At 44.9% G+C, this 9,461-nt stretch overlaps 1 protein-coding gene across 1 annotated transcript in view; it reads left to right on the top strand.

Annotated features, from left to right (window-relative positions):
* The window catches only part of RNASE13 (ribonuclease A family member 13 (inactive)), a 39,413-nt gene that overhangs the window by 2,706 nt on the left and 27,246 nt on the right, over window positions 1–9,461 (top strand). The gene's annotated exons all lie outside the window — the stretch shown is intronic.

Here is a 9,461-nt window from a genome sequence, read left to right as displayed (position 1 = left end):
GAGACGGCCGCCCCTCCCCGCCCCGCCCTTCAGTGCCCGCCTCCGCCTCCGCGCTGGACCCCCTGCCGGGACTCCCTCTACCGCGGGGAGCCTCTCCGCGGCTTCCCCGGCGCCCACAGTGGGCCAGCCTCGCTCTCCCGCAACTTTCTTTCTCTCCCTCCTCACCCTCCAGTGGGTGCCCCTACCCTGGTCCTCCGACGCTCGCCCTGCCGAGGATGACCCTCTTTTCCCGCCACCGCCTGCCTCCCAGCGGGGTCAGTTTAGCCTCCACAAGGGCCTCTACATAGGCTGGAGCGTGCGTGAATTTTCTGGGCTACCCAGCCGAGGACTGGGACCGTTTGGCGGCCCGAAGCCTCTCCTCTCTAACTCTCTTGGTAACCTGTTCTCCCCGCGGTTGCCAGACTTCGGCAGCACCTGGAGCTCAGAAGAGACCACCGGGCCCCTGCCCAACTCGGGTGGGGCTGAGGGCAGGGAAATCAGGGGATTCTTTCCACCCTCCAGGGGTTCACCCGTCGTCTTTCCCTCCCATCTCCTTCGGCCTCAAGCCTTCAGGCTCCGACAATGGGCTCCTCTGTGCGGCCTGGGGAGGGCGCGGGCGGCGGTGGGGGGGAATCAGGGAGCGGTGAAGGCTTGGGGTGGGGGGTGGGGTTGACCGTCGCGGCTGAAGATGGGCCGGGTCTTGGGATCAGAATCCTCCTGTAGGGGCGTGCACTTCGGCAGACGTGTTCTGAGTTCTTTCCTCGCTGCCCCTTCCCCTCCGCACCAAGTGTCTCCATTTTCGGCTGGCGGAGGGAAGGCATCAGAACCCCCCCGCAACCCCCCCACGTCAGACCCCATGATTCGAAACTGGTTGCCAGACCCTTCCTTCTTATGGGGTAGCAATAGCGTCTCCCAGGGTCGCTAGGGCTCATGGCGGTGAGGATGGCTATCTGACGCAGTAGACAAAGCGGGGCAGACTAGTTAAGAAAGTTCTGGTCTCACCCATCCTCCACCGCATCTGGATGTGTAACGGGGTCCCCAGCGAGGGTTTCCCAGGAGGGCTGGGGAGGCTTAGGCACAGACAGGAGATGCCTTGTTCCTCCTCTGAGCCGGCACCGGGAAGCCCTGCAGGGGCTAGGGGTTAGGGGTGGCACTTCCAAAGGGTGGACACTTGGAAGGAGATCGGAAAGCCAGATAGTCCCCAGAGAGGGGCGTGAAGGCATGTGCCACTGTGGTTGGGGGCTGACTTTTGGAAAACATCCTGGCAGTGGATGCAGCACCTGTGAGGCCAGGAGGCTGGGACCTCTGGGCAGTCGTTGGCACCGCCTAGATGATGGGCTCCTCTGTCACCTCTTCGAAATGCTAAACGCCCACCCTTTCTCCACTTCACTGGATCTGGAAAAGAAGAGAGGGAAAATGCTCATCCTTCTTGGAGACAAGAAGATTCCTCTGCTCCATATTGTCAAAGAAAAAAAAAAAAATCCAGGACGGCAATGTCCAGTGACCATGTTCTGATTCTCAGCAGAGTTAGAGGCAGGGAGCTGAAACTCTTTTTCATCAATGGGCTATGGGCCCTGGAGTCACTGAGGCTCTCTAGCCTGCTTGTAATTAGTTCTGGGGAACTGGGAGAGTGAGATTTTGCTACCCCCTGGTGTCCACTCTATAAATGTTACCCAGCAGCTGGTTACAAGGCCAGCACTTAGGAAATTTTCTTAGAGGATATATTATGAATCTTATTCACTTGTTTCAAATCCGGCTAACCCATTTCCAGTGTTTTTTTTAAAAACTATTTTTAAGGGGTGCCTGGGTGGCTCAGTGGGTTAAAGCCTCTGCCTTCGGCTCAGGTGCCGCACATCGGGCTCTGCTCAGCAGGGAGCCTGCTTCCTCCTCTCTCTCTGCCTGCCTCTCTGCCTACTTGTGATCTCTGTCTGTCAAATAAATAAAATCTTTAAAAAAACTATTTTAAAAAAGATTTTATTTCTTTGAGAGAGAGAATGAGAGCAGGCATGAGAAGAGAATGGTCAGAGGGAGAAGCAGACACCCTGCTGAGCAGGAAGCCCCATGCTGCACTTGATCCCAAGACTCCAGGATCATGACCTGAGTGGAAGGCAGTTGCTCAACGGACTGAGCCATCCCAGGGGTCCACCCATTTCCAGTGTTGAGAAAGAGCCTGAACTTTCTGTAGAGTCTTACATTCCTTATACTCAAACAAATTGAGAAACAGTTGGTAGAATCCAAGCAAGGTTCCTGCAATTAGGAAGTGGAATATAAATTAAGCTGGCTCTGGGAGTCCATGAACTCCTGGAGAAAAAAGAGTGTATCATTTTTTTCCCCTATGGAAAAATGAGAGCCACTGAAAGTTTTTGAACCCAAAGGGGATGGAATTTGGATGCAATGTCTGGGATCCAGTTACTTCTTTCCAGGAGCTGTTTTGATCTGTACTAAAGGAGAAAGGCTTATTTTATTAAGTAAAGTGACATGTATACTTACAGCAGTTAGTCCCCTTTTCCCAGAATGCAGGCTCTTTAAGAGAGAGTGTGTGTGTCTGTACGGTAGATGGTATGTTGATGAGTATGTTTTGGGGAGATGCGAAGGGGAGAGATTATAGGGGAAGAATTGGAGCTTGGGAACAGTGCAGGCTTAGAAGCCTTCTCTTGCATTCACAAACCAGCCTCACATGTTTCACCGATTTCAGATTTTTTGGAGCTTACCAAACTCCCACTTTATAGACAAAATCCTGGCTTTCTGAAGTTAAATAACTTGTTGGAAGCTACACAGTAAGTAGAAAAGCCAAAATTTAAGCCTGGGCAGTCTGACTCCAGAGCCTTCACTCTTGACCACTAAGTTATAAGATTTCATCTAAGCTGTCAGAACCCATAAAAGAAGAACTTTGAACCCTACCTCACCTTTTCTACCACCTACCCCCATCATGTTCAAAAGTGCTTAATTTTGTAATAGCCAGTGCTGAAAGAGTTTCTAAAAGTGACAGATATGTCCCTGTGGGTAAGATAATAAAAATCCTTTTCTTTTTCTGGACTTGGTCTAGAATAAATAATAGTTAAAATAATCCCCAAGAAATTTCCAATATGGTTTTGATAGGGAAGTAGTGTTATCCAAACATGAGAGAAAATGGGTGGAAGAAACATTTGGATCTGTAATGTTTATTACCTGGCTTCCGTGCACCAAGAGATGTACTTGGCCTTCCACGTAGGGCTGGGGCTGTAGGCTGCTCACTATTTGTCCGCTTAGAGCATAGCAGTGACCAGGGCCCCGCTTTGGTCCCGTGCCTCAAGGCTAGGGGAATTAATGAAGAACCACAAAAGAGAGTTTTAGAGACAGGAAGGCATGGACTTGAGAGAACATGTTCTTGTTACCTGCGCCTTCCAAGGAAACTGGGGCCAAGCCTTATTTATGTATAGGATAAGAAATTTGTGCAGTATACAGGCATATATGTAAATTCAATTTTTTGTTGAATTCCTTCTTAATTTTGGCTTTATTTTATTGGTAATATTCTTTTAAAGGTGTACAATTTGTTTTCTCTGAGCTAGGTGTCATCAGAGTCCACACGGCCACCACCATCTCGCCTGTGGTGGTGCATTGCTTCCCATGCTGGTTTCTCTGTTCTACTCTTACCTCCTAAGAAGCCATTCTCTGCACCCTACCCAGGACATTTTCTAAAAATTCCAATCAGGGGCACCTGGGAAGCTTAATTGGTTTAGGGTTTGACTCTTGATTTGGCTCAGGTCACGGTCTCAAGGGTGATGGGATCAAGCCCCGTGTGAGCTCCACGTTCTGTGGGTAGTCTGCCTGAGAGTCAGTCTCTCTCTCTCTCTCTCCTTATGCCCCTCCTCCCGCACCTGTGCTCTCGCTCTCTAAAAATAAATAAATCTTAAAACAACAACAACCAACTCCAATCATCTCCTCTCAACCTCTTCTAATGGCTTCACATTTGCATAGGGATCTGCCTATCTCTCTAGCCTTTCCCTCAGCGCTCCCCCTGAGAGAGCACTCGTGGGAAGGCCATAGTGGCCTTTTTTCAGTTCTTTAAGCATGCCTTGCTTATTCCTAATTTGGGGACTTCTTGTCTTTTCCTTCTACCTGGATGCTCCCTTTTACAATTTCAGGGGCTGACTCTCATCCTTCCAGAATTTTACTGAAGTGTTGCATTTTTAAATGTCTTCCATGATCACCTGATCGAAAGTGGTCTCTCACCCATTGTCCCTCTCATGATGTTATTTTGTTTTGTTGTCGTCACAGTATTTCTCTCTCTTTGATGATGTACTTGGTTAGTTATGTCCTGTGTCTCATAATAGGCCCACCCACGGCACCACATGTCATTTGAAAATAAGCTCCATGAAGACGAGGACTTTGTCTATTTTGTCACTGCTCTATCCTAGATAGTGTCTGACCAGGTCCCAAACGATATCCCTAATCCAAGTGAAAACTGTAAGGGGAGCAGAAAGCTCCACAGAACAGGAACAGAGGTGGGAATAAGTGAGAGGTAGAAACCAGGAGCGAGTGGGGCCTAATGCCTGGAGTCTGCTTAACTTTGCTTTCTTCCTGGACTTAGCCCTCACAAGTTCTTTGTCCGTGGTTGATATTTGCATGTGGAAAATACACAGGATAGAACTAAAACCAAATGTGGGGTGCAGCCACTGTGGAACAGAGTATGGAGGTTCCCCCCAGTTAAAAATAGGATTACCATATGATCCAGCAATTCCATCACTGGGTATTTCTCTGAAGAAAACAAAAACACAAATTTGAAAAGATAGCTATGCCCCTATGTTCACTGTAGTGTTATTTACAATAGCCAGGGTATAGAAACAACCTAAGTGTCCATCAATGGATGAAAGAATAAAGAAAGTGTGGCTTGTCTATATAAAATTGATATATTGAATAATATATCATAAAAATATATAAATAATATACAATATATAAAAATATGAAATAGATATATAAATATATAAATATATAAAAATAAATCTCGCCATTTGCTATAACATGGATGAATCTTGGGGGCATTGTATGAAGTGAAGTAAGTCAGAGAAAGACAAATATCATGTGATCTCAGTTACATGTGGAATCTAAAACACACACACACACAGACACAAACACACAGGAGCACACAGGTACAGAGAACAGACTGGTGGCTGCCAGGGGTGGAGGGTGGGCAAAATGGGTGAAGGGGGTCACAAGGTACAAACTTCCAATTATAAAATAAATAAGCCATGGAGACGTAATGTACAGCATGGTGACTATGTTTAATATACTATACTGCATATTTGAAAGTTTCTAAGAGTAGATCTTAAAAATTCTCACCACAAGAAAAAAATGTTGTAACTCTTTGTGATGACGGTTGTTAACTGGACTTGTGGTGATCATTTTGCAAACAATTATACTTCAATTAAAAAAAGAAACCAAATATGGAAATGTCATCTGGATCAGTTGTAGTTTCACTGGGCTAGATGAATCTGGAGGAGGCGTGGTTTGGAGAGGATGTTCTAGAAGGGTTCCAAATTCACTTATAGACTTTATTAGTGGACCAGGCCAGAGACTCTTTTACATAGCTGTAGTTCATTTGAAAACACAGTTTTACATTCTGGTTTCTTCACGGAACATTCCCCATGCACATTCCTGTGCATCAATATACTTCTCGTACATTTGTCTTCAGCCAGAGTGGTAGCTTGCTTCTTCAGTAAGCACTAAGCACTTACCCGTCATCTGTTTAGTCACTCTCAATTTTAAGGAGTTCGTATTATTTCCAACTTTTCTCTGTTACACAGAGTATAAACAGATACACATACGTCTATTCCTCCCCGCTTTGAAATATTTTCACTTAGCATATGTTACCAAGTGCAATTATTGGATCAAAGAGTAGGAGCCATTTTATAGCTCTTGTTATTGTCTGGCAAAGCAATATTTGGAGGGCAAGGGTCATGAAACTCCTTTAACAGACTTAACAGATTGAGCAAAGAAGAATTGGATTTATTCTGAATGGCTCACAGTGAGTTGCTGTAGTGACAGAGATGTAGATTAGTTTCTATATAGGGCAATTTGAAATATTTAAAGCTGCCAGGAAATGGCACAGGCTGTCTCCGCAGGTACTAGATTCCTCCCTTCTGGAAAATTTTAAGCGTAACGAGAGAGTTTTTAAAAAATTGTTTTATAAGCTTTCCAGATTTGCAATCTGTGTATTTTCCTAGCCCCATTCCTTTGCTCTGAAAACAAAGTTTGTTAAACAAACACTTATGAAGACCAAACATGTGCCAGGTATATCTAGAGGCAGACTGACCCTCGTTGGCAGCCTCCCAGCAGCGTCCTCCAGGAGCCCGAAGTCTGGGAATTACAACAACATGAAGTCATGCTTCCACACCCCAACCCCAACTTCAGAACTGCTAAACGTGTGGGTTCAAATTTGTCTCCAGTTCCGTGACTGTGCTCCTTTTCCGTGCTCATTGTCTACTTCCAGGTCTCTGCCCATATTCCATGTTTCTTAACTCCCCTTATTCTAGAACTTTCTCTCTATGCTGTGCCATGTCTCTGAAGGCTCCCAAGCCAAACCCAGTACCTAAGTGGTTGATTCCAAGTAACTGTTACATTGTCTTGTTTTTTTTTTTTTTAAATTTCTGCCAGAAGATATCTGCATTTAAAATGGTAATTTTTTTTCAAAGATTTTATTTATTTATTTGAGAGAGAGAGAAATCATGAGGGTGGGGAGGGGCAGAGGGAGAGGGAGAAGCAGAGTCCTCACTGAGTGGGGGGCCTGATGTGGGGCTCGATCCCAGGACTACAGGATCCTGAGCTTAAGGCAGATAGACACTTAAACGCCTGAGCTGCCCAGGTATCCCTAAAGTTAGGATTTTTTTTTTTTAAATGATGAGTTTTTGTCCCCGGAGTATCTGCTGGAATATAGCACTTCTAATTCCACTAATGTAAATTTACCTCCTCACAATGAACATACTGGGTGTTTTTTACTCTCTCTGTCTTCCAAGCAAGCAGCCTGGTTTATTGAAGGGAACAGTTGCTTAACAATCTGTTGGTTTGGGGTTTTGTTTTTTTAAGTCACCTACCTAGTAAAAATGTAGTCTTAAAACTCCAGATTTGGCCAGGGAAGAAAAGCCCCTATTGAAGATGAAGACTCAACCATAATCTCTGAGTTTGATTTCCTCTTGGAGTATGTTTTGCTGAATTTCTCTGCCAACACCACACTGGTCTCGGGGATGTCCTGCTCCCCTTTCAAGGTTTCTCCAGCATGCAAGACAGCAGAATGACCCACCCAGACGCAGCACAGGGCAGTGGCAGGAGGGCACTGAGGAGAGATGCGGTTCCAGGCTCTGCACTGGGACGAACACGGAAGTGAGGCCTTGAGACTGAGCCTGGGTCACTGCATTGTCGTCAGTGACCACCCTCCCTTCTGAGGGCTCAGTAAGACCAGCAAACGTGGGAACACCAGCAAATACAATCATCAAAGCTCACTGTTCATTGTGTCAATACAAGCAGTGCAGAGAACAGACCGGGTTCATAAAAATGTCCTTTTGGTGCTCAGGAAAAATATTCAGAAGGCTACTTTGGTTTTTTAAATTTTTGAAGTTTATGTTCCCTACAGTAAGGATGCAAACCAGAAGCCCAGTTCTTCCTTAAGCCTTTATGGGTTTTTTAAAAATTTTATGTATGTATGTGTATATTTATTTAATTATCTATTAAGTAATCTCTACCCCCAGTGTGGGGCTTGAACTCACAACCCTGATATCAGGAGTTGCATGTTATACCAACTGAGCCAGCCAGGCACCCCTTTAAGCTTTTATGTTTAACTTACAAACAAGTACATTTTAATAATCTCTTTAAAGGATTGTATTTGATGATTATTTGTTACTATTTATAAATGCAGTTAATAAGACTATTTTAAACATTAAAAATATATTTTATACACTTGACATATTCCTGTCTTTATAAAGCAATTCAGTCATCTGGCAAACCAAGGCATTCCTGAATACCTGAAATACTAAAATCTAAACAATTTGTAAATATGATGATTCAATTCTTATTTCCTTTAATGTTCCCAAATGAATTTTATTATTTTTATTTTTTTATCAAAGCCCATTTTAAAAGAAAGTTCTACTTCAAATCACACATCTAGGGTGCTTGGGTGGCTCAGTCGGTTAAGTGTCTGCCTTTGGCTCAGGTAGTGTTCTCAGGGTCCTGGGATGGAGTCCCACATTGGGCCCTACATTGGGCTCCCTGTTATTCGGGGAGCCTGCTTCTCCCTCTCCCTCTGCCTGCAGCTCCCCCTGCTTGTGCACACGCCTCCCTCTCTCTGTCAAATAAATAAATAAAATCTTAAAAACAAAACAAACCACACATCTAAACCAATTATGCATTTTATTTTTTTAAGGTTTTGTTTATTTATTTGAGAGAGAGAGAGAGGGACAGGGAGCGTAAGCAGGGAAAGGGGCAGAAGGAGAAGCTGACACCCTCCTGATCAGGGAGGGCAATGTGGGACTTGATCCCCAGACCCTGGAATCATGACCTGAGCCGGAGGCAGAGGCTTAACCAACTAAGTCACCCAGGTGCCTCCCCAGTTACACATTTTAAATTAGAATTGCAAGACCTGTTAGTTACTGTAGCAAGAGAAATTTTTAAAAATACTGCGAATACCTAGAATACCAAATATGCACACATTTCTTAATACAAACATATTAACGCTATGTGTTTGATTGTTTTAAATATTTCTATCATTAATTTAAAAATTTCTGAATGTTAAAACAAACTTACCTACTAAGGAAGAACTGTGTCATCCCAGATGGCTGGGGAGCCCCTTCCCAAGTAACTTTTTGGAAACATGTTCTCAGTGGCCCTGCAGAGATTTTGTTCCAGGACTTTTGGGGGGATCTTCTCAGGCCCCTAACTGCCCCATGGAACTCTCTTCCATGGATGCTGTGTCATTACTCTCTGAATGGGCCGGTTCCACAGTCCAAGGCCCCCTAGGTTCAAGTTACAACTCATCTAATTCTTCAGCCTACACACACGGAAGTCAGAAACTCCTACCCAGGTTGCTATACAACTTGTTTGGATATAATTAATCTCTTGAAGGATTTATTCTATTCTGAATTCTTTCTGCACTCTTTTCTAGCTTCTGGGGCCACCACTCTTATAGATTATAGGATGGTCCAGTTTCTCCTCGTGCTCCCTGACTCTGGTTATAGCCCTGGGGGTATGCAGGGAAACACTTAACAGGATTTTTTTTTTTTTTTTAAGATTTCATTCACCTATTTGACAGGGAGAGCAAGGGAGTAGAAGCAGGGGCAGCAGCAGAGGGAGTGGGAGAAGCAGGCTCCCCACTGAGCAGGGAGCATGATGCGGGGCTCCATCCCGAGACCCTGCGATCATGACCAGAGCAGAAGGCAGCTGCTTAATAGACTGAGCCACCCAGGTGCCCCCTATAACAGGATTTTTATTTAACAGAGAATGGGTTTGCTTAGTTG

Source organism: Mustela nivalis, assembly GCF_964662115.1.
Source record: "Mustela nivalis genome assembly, chromosome: 6".
NCBI lineage: Eukaryota > Metazoa > Chordata > Mammalia > Carnivora > Mustelidae > Mustela > Mustela nivalis.
Note: the sequence above shows the minus strand (reverse complement) of the source record. Positions and strands in the feature narration are given on the sequence as shown.